The sequence below is a fragment of the Magallana gigas genome, chromosome 8 (assembly GCF_963853765.1).
Source record: "Magallana gigas chromosome 8, xbMagGiga1.1, whole genome shotgun sequence".
NCBI classification, from domain to species: Eukaryota; Metazoa; Mollusca; class Bivalvia; order Ostreida; family Ostreidae; genus Magallana; species Magallana gigas.
In genome coordinates, this window is record NC_088860.1 from 31,967,073 (window position 1) to 31,988,055 (window position 20,983).

Genomic DNA, 20,983 nt, shown 5'->3' on the forward strand with positions numbered 1-20,983 from the left:
ATGATTTCATTGAATAGGTTCAAGAACATCGCTAGATTATTTTTGAGTTATACCGACATTTATCATATCAATTAGTTGATAATCAAAATAAGAATTGGTGGCTTAACAAAGTATTACTATATTCATACATGTTTATGTACACCTATGCGTGATACTACTTCTTTTTATTTTTAATTTAATTTAATTTAATAAAATAATTTAATTCAATAAAAAAATTTAATTTACTTCCAAGAAAAAAACTTTATCGAAAAATGCAAATCATTATTTATATGCCAAATAATATAATTGCAATGAGATTTCAAGGAAGACATACTCGTGAAATAAGGAAACCTAAATTTTTAGAAGTTTAATTTTTAAAACCAGTTGAAACTGAAAAAAGAACAAAAAAGAATGCAATATGTTTTATATGTTTTTGGACATAACCAATGCCACATACTTCAGTCAGTTTTAAACAAATCATTTTTTTAAATTTCAAAGTCGAAGTCAATAAAGAACGCTGTAGTATCTAGTGAATTTAATGTGAATTAAAAAAAAGCCTGTTGTGAAATAATGCCCATAATGTAATTATTTTAATGAAGCATACTAGATTTGCGTTCAAATATATTCCAAACTGCAGAATGCTTAATAAATGTCAAAAATATTTGTTTGTTTATAATGGCCTTGCTTATCTGACATGAAACTAAATGTTGTCTTGTTGTGTCATCTCAAGACACAGTCTAAAATAATACATTATATACAGGATATTCCGATCTCTGTATCTTACATTGGTTTGGTTATCTGTACTTGATCCCGAAATTAGAAAAATTTCTGTTAAGAAACATAACATTCTTTGACTTTTAACTGACGTTATTATTCTGCAGTATAAAAATGTATATAAGCAAATAAAACCAAATCTATCTTTATAAGAATTTCTCTTTCTCTGAAAAAAAAATTCGATGGGATAATGTATATGAAGTTTAAAAAAAATAAAATGAACATGCGAGCTTGTATCATAATAAACCTGGAAGACTTACTAGCATAATCAACTACCTGAAGATGGATGATTGTCACATATGAACCCATGGGGGCGTTATAAAACCAACGGGGTTTCTTTATACTATACCGTTGAAATCAGTCTAATAGAGAATTCCAATGAGTTCCAATGATTGATTACTTTAGAGCGATCGGCGACAGTAGCAACACCTTCTTTGAGAATGTGAACAAATGTTCATAATGTAGCTGTTCTTTTTTTTTTTTTTATAGTTTCTTAAGTAGTTTAGTAGTAGCTTAAGATTTTGTTTTCTTTGTTTTGTACTCATGTAATTTATTTTTTGGTCCTGAAGGAGGGACTGGTTGTCCCGAAAATTTGACAATTTCTATTGTTCGTGTCGTTAGCCATTTTTAGTGCTTTATATATATATATATATATATATATATATATATATATATATATATATATATATATATATATATATATATATATATATATATATATATATATATATATAATTACGCCTTCTTACAAATAATCACATTTTCACCTTCTTTTATAACAAGCAAACCTATCGCTCCAGATAATTATTTATATCTTCTAAGACGTAGATGCTATGTAGGCAATTAGCAATTTTGAAAATGATAAAAACAATTAGAGTATCTTTATAGTAAAAGTTCCAATATCATTAATACATGTGGATATTTTAAAGATATTTTCTTTGAATGAGATAGATTAAAAAAAAATCACCACATCGAGCGTGGAAACATAGGTTAAAATCATTCCTTGCAACTTTGGATATGATTTAGCCATGTAAATTCGTAACTCATAATTTAAGTAGAGTTAATATGTTTGATATATCTAACAATTTGATGGCATACGAGATATATAATTTATAATCTTTCATTTAGGCAGGACGTTTACCTGTCTTAAGAAGGAAAGTTTAGGTTTTGGACATAAATATACTCACATTATAAAATACAATTTTAGTTTAATTTTTCAACATTTTAAAAATAAAATCATGCAAAGAAGGGTTTCTATAAAGACCATACCTCCAAATTCTGTGCACTGTTAAGAAACTGAGAGATATGTGGAAGTTGGATCTGCTTTAGAGCTGTATACAACCTGCAATTGGTTATCCTCCAGCTTATCAGAAAATCCAACCCTGGAAATAAGAAAACTTTATTTCAGTTTATTAGATTTTAACGCGTACACTTGTAAGAATGGATCTTTTTGGTAAGTTGTTTGTTGTCTGTTGTCCAAGACAAGAAGGATTGACGAAGGAGTTTTTCAGATTTGTTACCAACTGGAGACAGTCCTGACTGGAAATAAGAATAGTTCTTTGTATAAAGAACGTTTTTCTCTGGAGTAATATAATTTCCAAGAGAAACATCGTCCAGAGTTTCTGTGGGCATTGTGGACAAAGAATAATCAAAACAAAGACGCAGCCATCTTGGATTTGTGTCTGGCATATTTCTGCACCAACCCGTATATCTGCTACATATAACCACTAACAAATCTGAATTCAGAATAAAGAATAAACAAAAACTTGTATAGATAGTACGTAATACACCAAGAAATATAAAACACTTACAAATAATTCAAAGCAACATGATGATGGTAAAAATGATTTTAAAAAAAAATAGGCCAATCGCATATATATAGCCTTCTAACACACAACGGACTCATACTTTCAAAATTTTTATCCTTTTTGCAAATGTTCATGTTTTTCCCGAGACAACCAAACGAGCACTTTCCTTTTTCATTCCATTCAAGGCTGCTCATGAACATTTCATTAACAAATCAAAGAATTAATTTCGAAAATTACCAATCTGGATTTTATTATCTTTTTTTTTATTAAATGGTAAGTACATTTGTACGCATTTGAATGGCTTTGGTCCTAATGCTTTTGAAAGTTTTAATGTTCGTCGAATTGGTTCCAACAATTATAAATAGTATATTTCTATATAAATGTTCTAATTAGCCTCACCCATCTGCGTGAAAAAAAGCTTATCTTATGACAATTTGGGGGCTCAAATGAAACATTAAAATACTTCAATAAGTAAGACAAGAAGTTTAAGAAACGTTAAAACTCTTAAATTGGGTCAATTTTGTTTAAATTGCTAAAACTGATCATTATAATGATCAAATTAAATAATTTAAATCTTATTCTATTATTTAAAAAATATTTCAACAAATGACAGTCAAAAAGGGTAAAAGTAAAATTGTTCAAAATAAATGTGTAATTTTGATGACAAATTGCTCCAAAATCTAAAGTTTAATTGTAAAACGATACCCAGATGTCTTAAGATATATGTTGATTGTGATGAAGGTTATAATTTTGTTAAAGAGGACAGGAATTTATTATCTTTGGTCGAAATATATATATTATATATATATATATATATATATATATATATATATATATATATATATATATTAAATATATTATAAAACAAAAGATTATGATTATGTGATTAATGTAACTATGAAAAAATTACATGATTCTAATTTGGCGAATGTAATTTCGATTTCAAAATTTCCATTGAAAATATATTCATTGCATGTTTTAAAAAAAAGCACAAAAGATCTTTCATAGAATTTGGTGGTAAAAGTGAAGGTGGGTTAACACGTGTAAATTGCCGTGGTTAATAACTATGAATTTTGATATGACTACTATTATATAAAATATATCAACCTACCAGATGATGTTAAAATTTGAAGATAAGACATTTAACTTTCACCTCTACTCAAAATTATGACACTACAATGTATACAATATATTTTTTAATTCAACATCTCGAATTTAAATAAAGTTAAAAGGAATACAACATAAAAATGACACATGACATTCTTTTTCTAAAAGTAGATGATATCATTGTAGAGAACATAAGAAAATGTAATGAAATCTTACATGATAGCGAATATGCTTACTATAGTCTAATGAAACATAAAAAATAAAACTTACACGCCGTAAAGTTCTATATTTGTGGCTTCTAAATCTATTCTTAATAAAAAAAAATATTTGTTTGGTTCTATTCGTTTTTTCAGTTGCAAAAGTATTGAGTATAATTTGAATTGAAACATTTTCATTTGGCTTGAGCGAGGTCACTCAACGCAAAGAAAGGGACTCATTTTTTGCTTTTTAAAGATAATATAGAAATGGCCTTAACCCAACACTAGATAACAAGTTATCTTTAATAAAAATGAAGATACGATTGACAACTATATTAACGATTTATCCATTTTCAATGTATTTTTTGAAATTTAAATATTAATGCATATTTCTAATTTCATGAACCGAAAGAACAGCAGGTAGAATATTAAATATTCCTTTAATCTCATTAAACACTGTTTCAAACAAACTAATTCATTTAATAATACGGAGGATACGTAGGAAAATATTTTAAAGAAGTGGCTTTTGCTTGATGCCATCATTTATAATTTTATATCGTATTGATCCATTTTCCACCCTTTATCAAAATAAAATACAAAATACGTATGGAGGAAACGAATTTAGAAATACCATAAACAAATTAACCACCATGGATGCATGGTGTTATAAAACAAATGGAAAAGAAAAAACTATTCAATTTTGGAATTCCAGTGTATCAAACTTAAACTAACAAAATGACGCAAACAGAACATTAAACGAAGACTATCCCCTTGATAAAAAGCTCATATACACAGATGTTCAATTCAGTGGCAAAAAGCAGAAAAAAAGAAGCTGTTTTATTGCATTAAATTATTTATAGATATTAAAATTTTGAACATGAGAGAAATTCGTTCAAGAAGGTTATGTGTACCTCATGGTAGACGTTGAAAACTAACGACGAAGACAGTTTTTTAAAAGAATTATAGGAACACACACAAGCAGTTGTCTTCTATGATCAGTGATCAATGATGATTCATCATTATATCAACCAGAACACATGTTAACAAAGGCATACTCAGTAGAACGTTGTATGAATATAGTTTTCTCGATATTTTATCATGTAAATAATGAAAACACTGTTAGTATTAATTACTAGTATGTAGACGTATTTTCGCATAGTTGTTTTAATGGTGACAAAATTAAATAAATGAAAATATCTTAAGATACAATTGTATCTAAAATAGTAGGTACCTGAAAACTAATTTAATAATACATATTTATTCTTGTCACAGGTAATATTGAAACACATTAATACCTCTGAAACAAATCTAACAGTAGAGTATGAATATATAAATCTCAATTCAAACTATCATTTCTCTGCTTTAAGTCTATCGTTTGATAATTGATATGTTCTATGTAGTTAGACTGATTTCAAACTTAAAAATCAATCAATAAATCAATTAACAAGAAAAGGTGGAAGGTAAAACAAATGATTCTGAATTTTATTTATTCACAAAAAAAACTTAACATTACACAAACAAAAACAACAACATATTCTGGACTCCAGATATCAAGATGCTCACAGGGAAGGCTTGGTTTTTCCATCTGTAAAGATAAAGCGCAAGGTAGTCAAAATTTACTTTTAACATTTTAAAATCAGATAGCATATAAAATTGATTATAGACATTTTGAGTAACACAAACCTAAAAGACTGTTACGAACAATGAAAAATATTTACATTTGTTACAGATGGTATAAGCAGATTTTAATAAAGAAGAAAATATCCAGGCTTCTGATAAAGTTAATATCCTGTTTACAAATGACAATATTTACTTTAATAAAGTAAGTAAATTTTAACTTTGATGATTTCAATATTTAAATAACACATTTCTCATTACTTTTTTTTCAACCGTAATAGCTCCAGTCCCTGGAATTGTCCCATGATTCAGATGATTCTGAAGAACTCGGCCGGTATCTTTTGTAGGCATCTGATGTTGTGAACATAGTCACAGCCAGTACCAACAGGACGAGGAAAACAAACAGGCTATAGGAGAACTGCATCTTGAATACCTTAAGCAAGAAAGAAATCTAAGATATATACTTTGATTTTATGAATATCTCCACAATGAAAGAATGCTATTCTTTTTATAATTCATCCTTTTTTTACTAGCTATACTTTGATAGGTACATAGGCTGAGAGATTAAAATCTTACCTGGCAGACGTTGATCAGGACTTAACAATTCTGATAACAAACACATGGTTGTGCTCGCTTATATACCATTGCAGTTGCAGATATTTTATCCGAGTCAAAAGTCAATGAATGGAATATCTAGTAACCTTGTTTATAGATTAACTTAAATGTTGTATGGTACATCTTGTACGGATGTTGCAACCTTTATTTAACCGGTATGCTTGACATGGCAATGACTGTAGAGGGGGTTTCCATTTCTTCCCACGGAATGTTTTTCTTATATTTCTGAATGTTATTAAACATTGAATAGTGTATTTAACTTTTTTCCTGAAATATGATTTCACTGAATAGGTGTGCAAGTACGTCGCTAGATTTTTTTCATTTATACCGACATTTCTCATATCAATTGGATGATAATCAAAATACGAATTGGGGGCTAAACAAAATATTACTATATTCATATATGTACATATATGCGTGATACTACTACTTTTAAAATATACAAAAAATAACTTTATCGAAAAATGCAAATCATTATTTATATGCCAAAAAATATGATTGCAATGAGATTTCAAGGAAGACATACTCGTAAAATAAAGAGACCTAAATTTTTAGAAGTTTAATTTTTAAACAAGTTGAAACTGAAAAAAGCACAAAAAAGAATGCAATATGTTTTTATATGGTTTTTTCATTTCAAAGTCGAAGTCAATAAAGAACGCTGTAGTATGTATTCCTAGTGAAATAAATAAGTGTGAATTAAAAAACCCATGTTGTGCCCTAATGAACTCGTGCTTACGTGCATTATCCCATATCAACTGAAAATAACAGAGGAAAAAATTAAGAAAAAAATTATCCTCAAGCATTCTCAAATATTTGTAAATCTAAGATGCTCAAATAATATTTTCTTTTGATGTCTATCTGAAAATGTTGTGAAATGATGCCCATAATGTAATTATTTTAATGAAGCATACTAGATTTGCTTTCAAATATATTCCAAACTGCAGAATGCTTAATAAATGTCAAAAAATAAATATTTGTTTATAATGGCCTTGCTTATCTGACATGAAACTAAATGTTGTCTTGTTGTGTCATCTCATGACACAGTCTAAATTAAAACATTATATGCAGGATATTCTGATCTCTGTATCTTACATTGGTTTGGTTATCTGTACTTGATCTCGAAATCAGAAAAAAAATTTGTTGAGAAACATTTATTACATTCCTTGACTTTTAACTGACGTTATTATTCTGCAGTCTGAAAATGTATATAAGCAAATAAAACCAAATCTATCTTTATCAGAATTTCTTTTGTCTGAAAAAGAGAATCAATGGGATAATGTAAATGAAGTTTTAAAAAATCAACATGCGAGCTTGCTTGTATCGTAATAAACCTAGAGGACGTACTAGTATAATCAACTACCTTAGGATGGATGAGCCCATGGGAGCGTTATAAAACCAACGGGATTTCTTCATAATATACCGCTGAAATCAGTCTACTAGAGAAATTCCATGAGTTTCAATATATCAATAGATAAGACTCACAAGTTGTGCATTTTCTTTGCAAAAAGAAGTATGGTTTAACTCTATTTTGACATTTTGAGGGGTCAGTGGCAAAAGGAAAAAAATCTAAGAACATAATATTTGTAAGCAGGGGAGGGAGGGGCGGTAGCTCACCCAGAAATTGAGCACACTTTTCTATTACGACTTCATGAATTACAATTTTGTATAAGCTTCAATACCTCAGCCATGATATTGCAACATTCTATTAGATAGCAGTCAGAGTTGATTTTCAACTAAAAAAGCTTGAAAATTAAAACACACACCAACCGCTACAACAAAGAGTAAATAAAACACAACTCAAAAAAATAACTAAAACCAACGTTTTTGTAAAAGGCAACTTCGACTGGTTAAAGATAACTATTTGCAGCATTTTTCACGCAATTCATATCTTGTATTTTGTCTAACGATGGGGAAACAGTTGTATTTTGCGGTAACTCCATGATGTAAGTTATTTACTCGTTGCCTGTTTTGGTATTTCAACATGTCAATTGTAATGGAATACAAATTTACTATTTCAAACGATGTAGACTTCCAATTAGTCAATATTTCAGAGTTCAAATACTACAGAGAACAAGATAAGAATGCTTTAGGATACAACATGCGAATTCGTTTTCTCGAAAATGCGACATGAGATTCGCAACGAAAAATAATGTTTTAAAAAATGGTGATTCAGAAGAAAATAAAGAATGTAATGTTTACTTAAATATAGAGATGTTAGCACCAGCCTACAATGCTTTAATGAAGCTACGTCATGCAAATGATGTATAACTTGCATTAGTATGCAGTGCACATACTTACGTATATATGCCGATATAAAGGAATTCATACAAAGGACGAAGACAAAACTTAAGGTACATGTAACTCCCTACCTATAAAACCATGGGTTCAAAGTTAAAACCTTCACTTTTTTTTTTAAAACTTATTGGACCTGAATTTCATCAAAAAATAAATTAAATATATATGTATCCATACTATTTAAGATGTAAGGTAATAAAAAACAAAAGCTGAAATTATCATCTGAAAATCACACTTTTTTTTGTTTAAAAATTAAATATAAGTGGATGGATATTTGTTTGTCTATTTAAATTTTATTGCTTACTATGCCAGAAAACTGAAATTAATTTAAAAAAAAGAAAAAATTGTTTACATTAGAAAAATTATAGCATTTAGATATATCACTTAGAGAAAAATAGAAAAGAGTTATTTCCCTTTGTCATTATTGAATAATGTCGAATAGGATGAAAAACACTTATCAAATATCTCCAAGTAAACAATGATTTGAATTTTTGATGTGCACCTATGATAACATAGAAATTACAAATCTAATTGCAAGAATTTTAATGAATTCATGGGTTATGTAAAATGTATGACGTAACAGGAGGGTGGATTTACTTTAAAGACTCCAGAAAAAAAGTTATAAAGTGATGAAACGCAAATATCCTTACCCTATACTAACATATGTTATCTTAAAAGGTTATAACCAGTATGAAATGAATGTTTTAAATTTGAATTGAGAAAGGAAAGTATTTCAAAGTACGTATTTTTCTTGTTATCAACACATATGTCGCATTAATTTTGGATAGTTCCGATAGTTCCTTGTATTTTTTTGCAATGTATTGTACTTATGGTATAAATATAGCCTTGAATCAAAACAGGGTAACACGTATCTAAATTTCGTTTTACCGTTTAATGTCAATGCATTCAGTTGCACATTTAAAGCCTTCAGCAGTGTTGCATTTAAGATGACGTTTTCCCCTTTGTTATAATATTTTGGTATGAAAGCCAGTGTAAGTAAAAAGGTCTAAAAACAAAGTTAACAAAATCTTTAATGCAATATATATTGTCTAGTCATTGGGTAAGACTTTGAATAATTCATGTCGGGAAACAATTTGTGCTCGGTAAAGTTATGAAACAGATAAAATGAATTTAGTCATACTATACATGATACAAACATTTTCAACTTTATGTATAGTTTTAAAATACGAATTTAATGATAAATATTGCTAAATAAATATTTAGTTAATGTATTCAGTTTCATTTTTTTTGTATCAATATTTATATTCTTAAATGAAGAACTTGAATTTAAGCAACAAACCTTTTTTGACATATAATATCTCTAAGAAAATGGGTAACAACACTGAATATAAAACGCTAAATTAATTTTGTAAAAAAGCAGAAAATATTGCTATTTAAATACTTATTTCAGACTCAAAAAACCCTTAAATTTCTTATTTGAACATGAAAGCAAACTGAAAACTTTGGTTTTAAGAAAATTATATATGTTATTTGTTGCAGATTATAAAATGCTGGTATATATCAAAACCCAAAATTAATAAGATATGTGCTTTTGCGTCATTGATGAACCTTATATTATACAATTAAGAAATTGAATTTAAAAATGGAATCGTGGAATCATCTGTTCGTGGCTTTCGTAAGTAATCCTTTCCCACAAAATTTCATCATCACAAATATTTAGACAGGCATTTGTTTAATTTTCATTAAGATCATCCTGATTGCACGAATTCACGTTTCTACGAACCAGGGAAATTTTGGTTACCCAATAATAGTTTTAAATTTTAAACGTAACCACCGTCAAAATTATGAATTTTCAGGGGTAAAACACCAAAAATAGTATACAGGCATTATAGTCAATAAGTGATTAGTGTGATACATTTGAATATTCAAAGAATCTATATAGATCATTTGTGTAAAACGTCCGTTTCCCTTTTACATACACAAAGTAAATGACGGTAAACGTTAAAATATACTAATTCAGTTTCAATTAATCAACCCCTTCTTTATCACCGATACATTTTAATAAAGGATAAAGTAAAAAAATTCTTTTATTCATCAGTCTTTATTGATATACATAGATAATGTAGAAACTTATTTTTGTAACAATCTGAATAACCGAAACCAAGAAAGGTGGAAACCGAAGCCAAAGGAACCACTGTCTGAAAGTAGAAGTAATGTATCATAAACCTCTGATTTTATATATTTCTAATAAATAATTGATTGAAATTTTTAGAAACCTAACAGAAATATTGACATAACATTGTTAAAGTGCTAATTAACTAGATTTTGATATAGATTTTTAAAAAATTAGAAAGCAGAACTTACGAAGTTTAATCGCCAAAGCTCCATGAGTTGTCATATGAGCCATAACCTTTCCAGTATCGCCTGGGTTTCCACCAGTATCTATAGGCTTCTGATGAAGTGAACATAGTCACAGCCAGAACCAACAGGACGAGGAATACAAACAGGCTAAAGGAGAACTGCATGTTGATTGCCAAGCAAGCTGTAAAACATAAAACAAAGACAAAATGCAATATTTTAGTGAAGAAAAGTTATCATCTAATAATTTAATTCTGATAGTAACGCCTCATTTGATTGGCTAAAAAAATTCATATATATCGTATAACATAACTTGCCTACGTCACAATACGACGCACGTGCGAAGCGTATTAATCCACTTGACGTTACGTTTAAATTTTGTACAACTTGACATATTTTAACTAATTAATGGGCCTTATTTTATGATTTAAATAGAAAATTAAATTATAAGGAATAAATTTAATTTCTAGCTATGTTATACGAGTATATAACATAACTTGGAACAGTATAAAGCGTAAAAGTTATGTTATATCGTATAACGTAGGTAGAAATTAAATTTATTCCTTAAACAAAGATGGTTCCATCTTAGCCCTTATCTAAATAAGATATCAAAATAAAAATTTGGACGGATTATTTAATTAATTAACAGTATTACAAGACGGCTTACATTTCATGTTAATCTAGGTTTGAGCTTAAAGTTGAATTTTTAATTTACATTGGAACAATTGAATGTTGATTGCTAAACACATTATTTCAAAAATGCACTGAAGCAATAAACATTATTCCGACAAAAAAGGAATATACAAAGTTGAACGTAACGTCAACGATAATAATGAATATATATATAAAAATTCGAGCACTCTTACCTGTATTCCAAATGATCAGGATTTTTCTGATGCACGGAGATTGTTTCGCTCACTTATATAACACTATCCAGCTTGTTAAGTTAAATGTCACTGCATGTATGAAATATTTTCAATATTCTCGGTATAATTTCGAATAATGACGTCACTAGATGACCTCTACAATCATGTAAAACACAAAAGATTTAAGATAAGCCAACTAAGTATTTGGTACTAGTATGTGAAAACCAAAGTGTTTGTATCGGCTTGTTATTCAATCAAACTCTTTACTAGATTTAAATTAGTTGGAAAATAAACGACATCACATGACATCAAACGAACAGCAAAGAAATATTCATCGGCTTCGTACATACAATTTAGCACAGATACTTTTTGACATTGTCATTGGATGTGACAATCTGAAAGATTTTCCGATGTTAATCCAAAATTATTGTTTTCATTTGAATAAACTACCTGATATCGAAATTAAATTGGCATTATATCCCCGACCTACGACTGAAAAATTTCCTGTAATTGCTTTTAACCAGAATTTGCTTTTGAGGTAAAACAAATGGTTGGAAAATAAATATTGCTCTTATTTTTAGTGTTTGATATAAATTTTCAGTTATATAACAGCGTATTTAATCTTTATTCTCCTTGATTTAAAGATATGCACGTATTGATTTCGGCTTCGTACTAATTTTAAACGGAAGTTGGGTAGATATCACAATTTCAAACGGTGAATGGTTTATTTAATAATATTATCAAATTTCAAAGTCTATCTTCAAATGAAACCTTCTTTTTTTATTTTCTGACAGCATTGATAAGTTAAATTGTAACGCATATTGTTGCAAAATCATGTAATCTAATTCATCTAATTCTTCAAGGTTGTCGGTAGCAAGGGACCTTACATTTATTTATAAGTTACTTCTGTTTTAAATACAAATGTGTATCAATGTTTAACTCAACCCTGACCTTTTCTGTATGCCGATACGGCAAACCACAGTTGTTTGTTTTACTTTACATTTTTTATGGATATGTTTTAGTGTGGTACCTTCGACTTTAATCTCGTGGGTTATACAAAGAAACTGTCAAAGGAATATTTATCAATCTAAAATGTACTTTAAGATTTTACAGTCATAAACGTTAATTTGCAACTCATTATACACAAGTATTCTTAAAAATGTTATGATTTACTATTCTTCTACCAATGAAACGCATGTTCATACAATACACATGACAAAAATCTACATGTAGTCACCCCCCCCCCCAAAAAAAAAAATAAATTCAGTAATCTATGCATAAAATTAAAAAATCGGCTGATTATATCACTATTTTTTTTTCACTATTGCCTGAGGCAAAATCAAACATCATTTCTCATAATATATAAAATATGAAAACAAAGTACATGTAATTATCTAAATAAATAATTTTCATAATTAATACATGAGTATGTTCTAAAAAGTTTATATTATGTGAACTTGTTAACTGTAATATTGATATAGAATATTTACGTCTGAAAAGACAGATTAATCAAATTTTTAAACCATACTGTATATCAATTAATATCAACAATGAGACATTTAATAAACGAAACAAATGGTTGTGCAATAGTTATTAAGAAGTCATAAATCCACGTATGTCCCTTTGAATTTTAATCAAACACATAGACATCAACGTTTTTGCTTTAACATTAGTTCATAGAAGAGATAAATGAAACCCCACGGGTTTCAATATATTAAGAGATAAGACTCACAAGTTGTGCATTTTCTTTGGAAAAAGAAGTATGATTTAATTGAATCTATTTTGACATTTTTAGGGGACAGTGGCAAATGATAAAAAGCTGAGAACAAAATATGTGTAAGCAGGGGGAGGAAAGGGCGGTAGCTCCCCCAGAAATTGAGCTCACTTTTCAATTACGACTTTATGAATTACAATTTCGTATTAGCTTCAATACCTCCGCCTTGATATTGCAATTATACTTACAAAACATACTATTAGATAGCAGTTAGAGCTGATTTTCAACTCAAAGAGCTTGAAAAATAAAACACATACCAACCGCTACACCAAAGAGTAAATAAAACACAACTCATTAAAAAGAAACCCACGAAAACCAACGTTTTAATTTGTAAAAGGCAACCTCGACCGACAATATGGTTAAAGTGTTACTGTGTTTGATAACTAGTTGCAGTATTTCTCAAGCAATTCATGTCTTGTATTTTGTCTAATGATTGGGAATTAGTTGTATTTTGCGGTAACTTCATTATGTAAGTTATGTTTTCGTTGCCTGCTTTGGTATTTCAACATGTTAATTGAAATGAAATACAAATTTACTATTTCAAACTATATAGACTTCCAATTAGTCAATATTTTAGAGTTCAAGTACTACAGAGAACAAGATTAGAATGCTTTAGGATACAACATGCGAATTTTTTTCTCTCTCTAAAATGTAATGTATATAATGTATAATTAAATATAGAGATGTAAGCATGAGCCTCCAGTGCTTTAATGAAGCTACAACGGAGGGTTGAGGTAAGAACGCCGGGAGCTTCCCCTTGAATCCACTACTGAGGCTTCTCTATCATCGTACAAACCTTCAAGTGTGTGTATTTCTTTCAGTAATTCCTTTAAAACGTTTTAAAGAAATGTTTTAATTTAAAAGTACATAATTTTTATGGATTTGGAGAAAAACACATGATGTATCGTATTGTAGTATATGACGTCACACCTTTATGACGTTATAGTATACAGACAGAGCAATTGCGATCATAGAAAAATAATTGCAGTTCCTCCGTTTGGACTTACAGTGGGAAAGAACAATGGATATGCAAATATAACATTTTAAAGGAATTAATGTTATAACATATCATTGATTCTGCTAACAAATCTATGTGAATTGAAAAGATACATTACAGTCTGAATAATTATTTTTGATGCAATAGCTAAATATCAAGGTCAAGGCCAATACAGGGTGTTTGCGAGTGGTAAAATGCAAATATCAGCAGAAACAAACTAATTTTTAAAAAACGTATGGTGCATAAAAAGTATATGTCAAATACTCCAGTGAATTTGCAGGACATTAAAGCTGGTACCAGAATGATATTACATGTACTTTGTTCGGCGAACATGAACGAGGGTATCATGTGGATTTGAACTCGGGATCTATGGTTCACAAGCCTGATACTTTAACACCTGAGTCATGAGGGTATATGTTTAAACAAATTGATCGATACAAACAATTTTACAAACATTAAAATCACCATCTTATGAGACTGTTAAATTAAAAGTATAAATATTGATATAAAGAACTACCCTTTAATGAGGAAGAAAAATAAATGTTGTTTAGATTATTAGATTTTTATCTACAGAAATTTCTCCGCAGCAAGGTGAAATGCAGCTAATTAAAACTGGTTTACCAGTGTAAGAAACTAATAACCGAATCCCCTGTATATAGTCTTAAGCTTAGATTGTGCCATCAGATGACAATACAGGACAATCTTAGTTATGTCAGATAAGCAAGGTCATTTTTTGGACCTAAGCATTGTGAAGATTGGAGTATATTTAAATGCAAATATAGTATGATTACGTGCACTGTACCTATTACATAAAATACTTTTTATAAGGGTATATCAAGAGTAAATATTTTTAACTCAGACTTATTTATATGTATTTTACCCTCCCTCTCTTTCATTCTCTCTCTCTTTCTTTCATTCTCTCTCTCTCTCTTTCTTTCATTCTCTCTCTCTCTCTCTCTCTCTCTCTCTCTCACATTAAATTAAAAATTACCGTGGAATTATCATGTTCGTGGGTAGCTAATTTTCGTGGCTACCGTAGGTAACCCTTGCACACAAACTTTCATTCGCACGAATATATAAACAAGCATTTGTTTGATTGTTATTAAGATTGTCCTGATTACACGTAATAACGTTTATTCTACAAACCGGGAAAATTGGTTACCCAATAATAGAAACCAATACAAATAAAAATGGTTTCAGAAATGTTTTCATTTATTTTTTTATCTTTTAAACGTAACCACCGTCAAAATTATGAATATTCAGGGGCAAAACACCAAGAAAGTATAAAGGTATCATACTTGCTGATAAGTTTGATACATTTGAATATTTAAAGAATCTATATTGATTATTTGTGTAAAACGTCCGTTTCCCTCTTACATACACAAAGTAAATGACGGTAAACGTTAAAATATACCAATTCAGTTTCAATTAATCGACACTTTCTTTATCACTGATATATTCTAATAAAGGATAAAAAATTTTTATTCATCAGTCTTTATTGATAAACATAGATAATGTATAAACTTATTTTTGTAACAATCCGAATAACCGAAACCAAGAAAGGTGGAAACAGAAGCCAAAGGAACCGCTGTCTGAAAATAGAAGCAACGTATCTTAAACCTCTGATTTGATATATTTCTAATGATTAGTTGATTGAAATTTAAAAAAAAACCCAGAAAGATTAAAATGACATTGTTAAAGTACTAATTAACTAGTTTTTGATATAGCTTTTAAAAAAGTTAAAAAGCAGAACTTACGAAGTTTAATCGCCATAGCTCCATGAGTTGTCATATGAGCCATAACCTTTCCAGTATTGTCTGGGTTTCCACCAGTATCTATAGGCTTCTGATGAAGTGAACATAGTCACAGCCAGGACCAACAGAACGAGGAAAACAAATAGGCTAAAGGAGAACTGCATGTTGATTGCCAAGCAAGCTGTAAAACATAAAACAAAGACAAAATGCAATATTTTAGCGAAGAAAAGTTATCATCTAATAGAACTGAATTATTATAAAGTTAAAACAGTCTTCACCTATTCTAATTACTGTCAAGAGAACAAAAAAAAAACGAAACAAGGGTAAGATCAGAGCGGTGTATCTTTTTGTTTTACCACAATTTTGGTTCCATCTCAGCCCTTATCTAAATAAGATGTCAAAATTGAAATTTGGACGGATTACTAAATTATTTAACAGTATTACAAGACGGCTTACATTTCATAATAATCTAGGTTTGAGCTTATAGTTGAATTTTTAATTTACATTCGAACAAACGAATGTTGATTGCTAAACACATTATTTCCAAAATACACTTAATCCGACAAAAAAAGAATATACACAGATGAATCTAACATCAAATATAATAATGAATAAATAAAAATTCGAGCACTCTTACCTGTATTACAAATGATCAGGATTTTTCTGATGCACGGAAAATGTTTCGCTCGCCTTTATAACACTGTCCAGCTTGTTAAGTTAAATGTCACTGCATGAATGAAATATTTTCAATATTCTCGATATAATTTCGAATAATGACGTCACTAGATGACCTCTACAATCATGTAAAACACAAAAGATTTAAGATAAGACAACTAAGTATTTGGTGCTAGTATGTGAAAACCAAAGTTTTTGTATCGGCTTGTTATTCAATCAAAATCTATACTATGAAACGTCTAGTTATAAGAAGCGAAACGTATATTTATGGATACCTGATAGATACACCTCCTTAATAAGCAACGTAACACCGATCTGAGGAATAGAAAAGGTCATTTATTGATATAAATAAATGACAAATATAAAACAATCCAAAATGCATGGAATAACTACTGCAAAATAAACAAATTAAGTCATGGCACAATTTATAAACAATTATGCAAAACTCGGAGATCCTGTGTTACGTAAAAAGAACAATTATATTCAACTTTTTTGACTAGCAAATTACATACAATATCAAGGTATATATAAGTAACACAAAATTGTGTAAAAAGATGGGTTACTCAAACTCCAGTCAAAATTTTTACTCCACATACGCCACATATACCTATAAAGATTTTACAGTCATAATTGTTAATTTTCAACTCATTATACACAACTATTCTTAAGAATGTTATGATTTACTATTCTTCTACCAATGAAACGAATTTTAATACAATATACATGACAGAAATCTACATGTAGTCACCCAAAACAATAATTCAGTAATCTATGCATATAATAAAAAATCGGCTGATTATATCACTATTTTTTTTCACTATCGCCTGAGGCAAAATCAGGCATCATTTCTCATAATAGATAAAAAATGAAAACAAATTACATATAATTATCTAAACAAATTATTTTCATAATTAATAATTAATGAGTATGTTCTAAAAAGTTTAAATCATGTGAACTTGTTAACTGTAATATCAATATAAAATATTTACGTCTGAAAAGACGGATTAATCAAATTTTTAAACAATACTAACCATACTGTATATCAATTAATATCAATAATGAGACATTAAATAAACGAAACAAATGGTTGTGGAATAATCATTAAGTAGTCGTAAATCCACGTATGTCCCTTCGAATTTTAATCATACACATAGACATATACGTTTTTGCTTTATCATAATTGCATAGAAGAGATAAATTTACAAATGTAGAGAAATCCCATGAGTTTCAATATACATTTGTATTAATAGATAAGACTCACAAGTTGTGCATTTTCTTCGCAAAAAGAAGTATGATTCAATTGACTCTATTTTGACATTTTTAGGGGACAGTGGCAAAAGATGAAGAGCTGAGAACAAAAAATTTGTAAGCAGGGGAGTGAAGGGCTGTAGCTCCCCCAGAAATTGAGCACACTTTTCAATTACGACTTTATGAATTGCAATTTTGTGTTAGCTTCAATACCTCAGCCTTGATATTGCAATTATACTTACAAAACATTCTATTAGATAGCAGTCAGAGTTGATTTTCAAATCAAATAGATTGAATAATAAAACACATACCAACCGCTACACCAAAGAGTAAATAAAACACAACTCAAAAACAAAAAACAAAAACAAAACTAAAACCAACGTTTTTAATTTGTAAAAGGCAACCTCGACTGACAATGTTGTTAAATGTTAAATGAAATACAAATTTACTATTTCAAACTATATAGACGTCCAATTAGACAATATTATATTCATAGTTCAAATACTACAGAGAACAAGATAAGAATACTTTAGGATACAACAGGCAAAAGTTTTTTTCTCTCGAAAATATAATGCATATAATGTTTAATTAAATATAGAGATGTAAGAACGAGCTTTAAAGCTGACATGAATTCATAAATACGCATTACTTCCCTTTTATCTCCGACTACCACCCTATTAGTTGTCGATTTCTATTGTTCTGCTCATCGCTACACACCCCCTATATAAGGCCGAGAGCCCTCGTCATGCTTCACCGCATTCAGGAATTTCATACACCCGAACACGTTACCTTGGACGAAAAGACTTGTAAAAACGCGTTTTGAACAAAAATAATAGGACATCCACTTCACTGGCAAGATATATCCAATAAACGACGAAACAAGACAGACTGAAATCCAGGCGCAGATACTTCAGAAATTCCTCGATAATTGTAGACCGTTTTCCTCTGTATGTTATAACATCGCACATGCGCAAACCACACACTGTGGCAGATTGAGCAATGTCAATTATCGCATGGATTTTATAAACGGGGAGTTTTTGTAGGAACGGATAGAAACGTTGTTAATTTCTGGGATTTACTATCATTTAGCTACTGTGTTGCATGTAGTGTCGCCAGGGTTTTCAAGAAGATGCAGACGTTATGCACTCTGTATGAACGACAAACGTGTTCGATGTGCATGCGAAGTAAGGCAGCACTGTCTGTGCAAAAAAATACAGATACCTTGGACATCCTTTCAAAGAATAAATATATTTTGTATTTCATTGATTGTTGTTTTCTTTATTCTTTATTACTACATTTTACTACATGTACAATGTGTAGTTCATGCATTTAGAAGTTCGTGCAACGTGAATGCCTCGGTCGGAAAGCAACCGACCGTAACTTTCTCAACCGGTATATATACCCCAGTGGCAGTAGAGGAGCGATCGAAACTAATATGGCGACCAAATGCTTTTATGAATTCATGTCAGCTTTAATGAAGCTACACTGGAGGGTTGGATTGGGAGGATCAGGTGCTTCCCCTTAAATTCGCTACTGAGGCTTCTCTATCTTCGTACAAACCTTCAAATATTTTAATTGTTCAATCATTCGATTAAGAAAATGTCGATACCCCTTTGTCTCTTCAAGAGCGTAAGTGTTTTCAGGATACCAGACCGAGTATGATGATTGCAGAAAACGAATTAAAGTCATTTGATAAAATAATGTTTTTCATAAAAATACTGTTCTTCAGTTTCTTTGAAAGTTGCATTAGTATGCAGTGCACATACTTATATATATATGTCAATATAAAAGAGTTCACAAGGACGAAGACAAACTTTAAGACTCCAGAAAAACATCATGCAGTGGTGTAACGCGAATATCCTTACCCTATGCCACAAGGTAACATATTTCATTTTATGAGGTTACAATCATTTTGAAATTCTTATGAATGTTTTAAATTTAAATTTGAAAAGGAAAGTATTTCAAAGTACATATTTTTCTTTTTATTACCACATATGCTGCATTACTTTTGGATCATTCCATCAATTTCTTTCAATGTATTGTGCTTATGGTATAAATATAACCTTGAATCAAAACAGGGTAACATGTATCTACATTTTGTTTTACCGTTTAATGTCAATGCATTCAGCTGCACATTTTAAGCCTTCAGTAGTGTTGCATTGATGGTGATGTCTTCCCTTTTATTGTAATAATTTGGTACCGGTTTTGTTCCAGTGTAATAAAGAACCCCCTTTAAATGTCTTTAAAAAGTGAACAAAATCCATTATACTATAGATATTGGAATACATTTAAATGCAAATATAATATGATTATCTGCACTGTAACTATTACAGAAAATACTTTTTATAAGGGTATATCAAGATTACTTAAGAAATGAACTCAGTGTCTACCCAAGTTATACGAGTATAACCTGGGTTGGGCAATTTACGCTTTAAGCGAAGCAGATTATAGAAAACTGTAAATTGCTCCAACCCAGGTTATAGGAGTATAACTTGGGGAGATATTGAGTTCATAAATATTCCTAATAGTTTAATTTTCTGCAATTTGCCGTAGAAATTTAACGAGGCCGGGTCTAATTTGTTCTGCCCTAGATTTTTGGATGACATTTTTTACATGAATTTTTACTGATATAATTATTATTTTAAGATTAAAAAATAAGACATTTACCACACCGTTTATTTAAGGGGTCATCTCAAAGTTTGTTAATCTTTAACATAGGACCCTATGGGATTTTGCAGTAAATGTATCAATTTTGCAAATTTTTTACATTTTTTTTAAAACTTCTGCCCTAGGGATTTCTTTTTTTGTTCTACATATTAAAGTTATTGCTAAAAGGCATCAAATGGTCAAATAAAAAAACCTTTTACCTCCTGGTTTGTTCCAGGGGTCTTATCAAAGTTGATTTTTGTATTCCCAATTTTCCAGATTCGTCAGATAATGGCTATTTTTTATTTGACA

The 20,983-nt window shown here is 29.6% G+C and overlaps 2 long non-coding RNA genes across 2 annotated transcripts; both read right to left on the reverse strand.

Moving 5' to 3' along the window:
* Nucleotides 1–5,360: 5,360 nt before the first annotated feature.
* LOC136270910 (uncharacterized) lies at nt 5,361–6,178 on the reverse strand. Its single transcript, XR_010708777.1, has 3 exons — nt 6,059–6,178; nt 5,744–5,915; nt 5,361–5,450 (listed from the first exon to the last, which is right to left on the reverse strand). It is a non-coding gene; the product is annotated as an uncharacterized lncRNA (long non-coding RNA).
* A 4,269-nt stretch (nt 6,179–10,447) lies between these two features.
* Nucleotides 10,448–11,734, reverse strand: LOC109619298 (uncharacterized). Its single transcript, XR_010708280.1, has 3 exons — nt 11,578–11,734; nt 10,718–10,895; nt 10,448–10,551 (listed from the first exon to the last, which is right to left on the reverse strand). It is a non-coding gene; the product is annotated as an uncharacterized lncRNA (long non-coding RNA).
* Between the last annotated feature and the right edge of the window lie 9,249 nt (nt 11,735–20,983).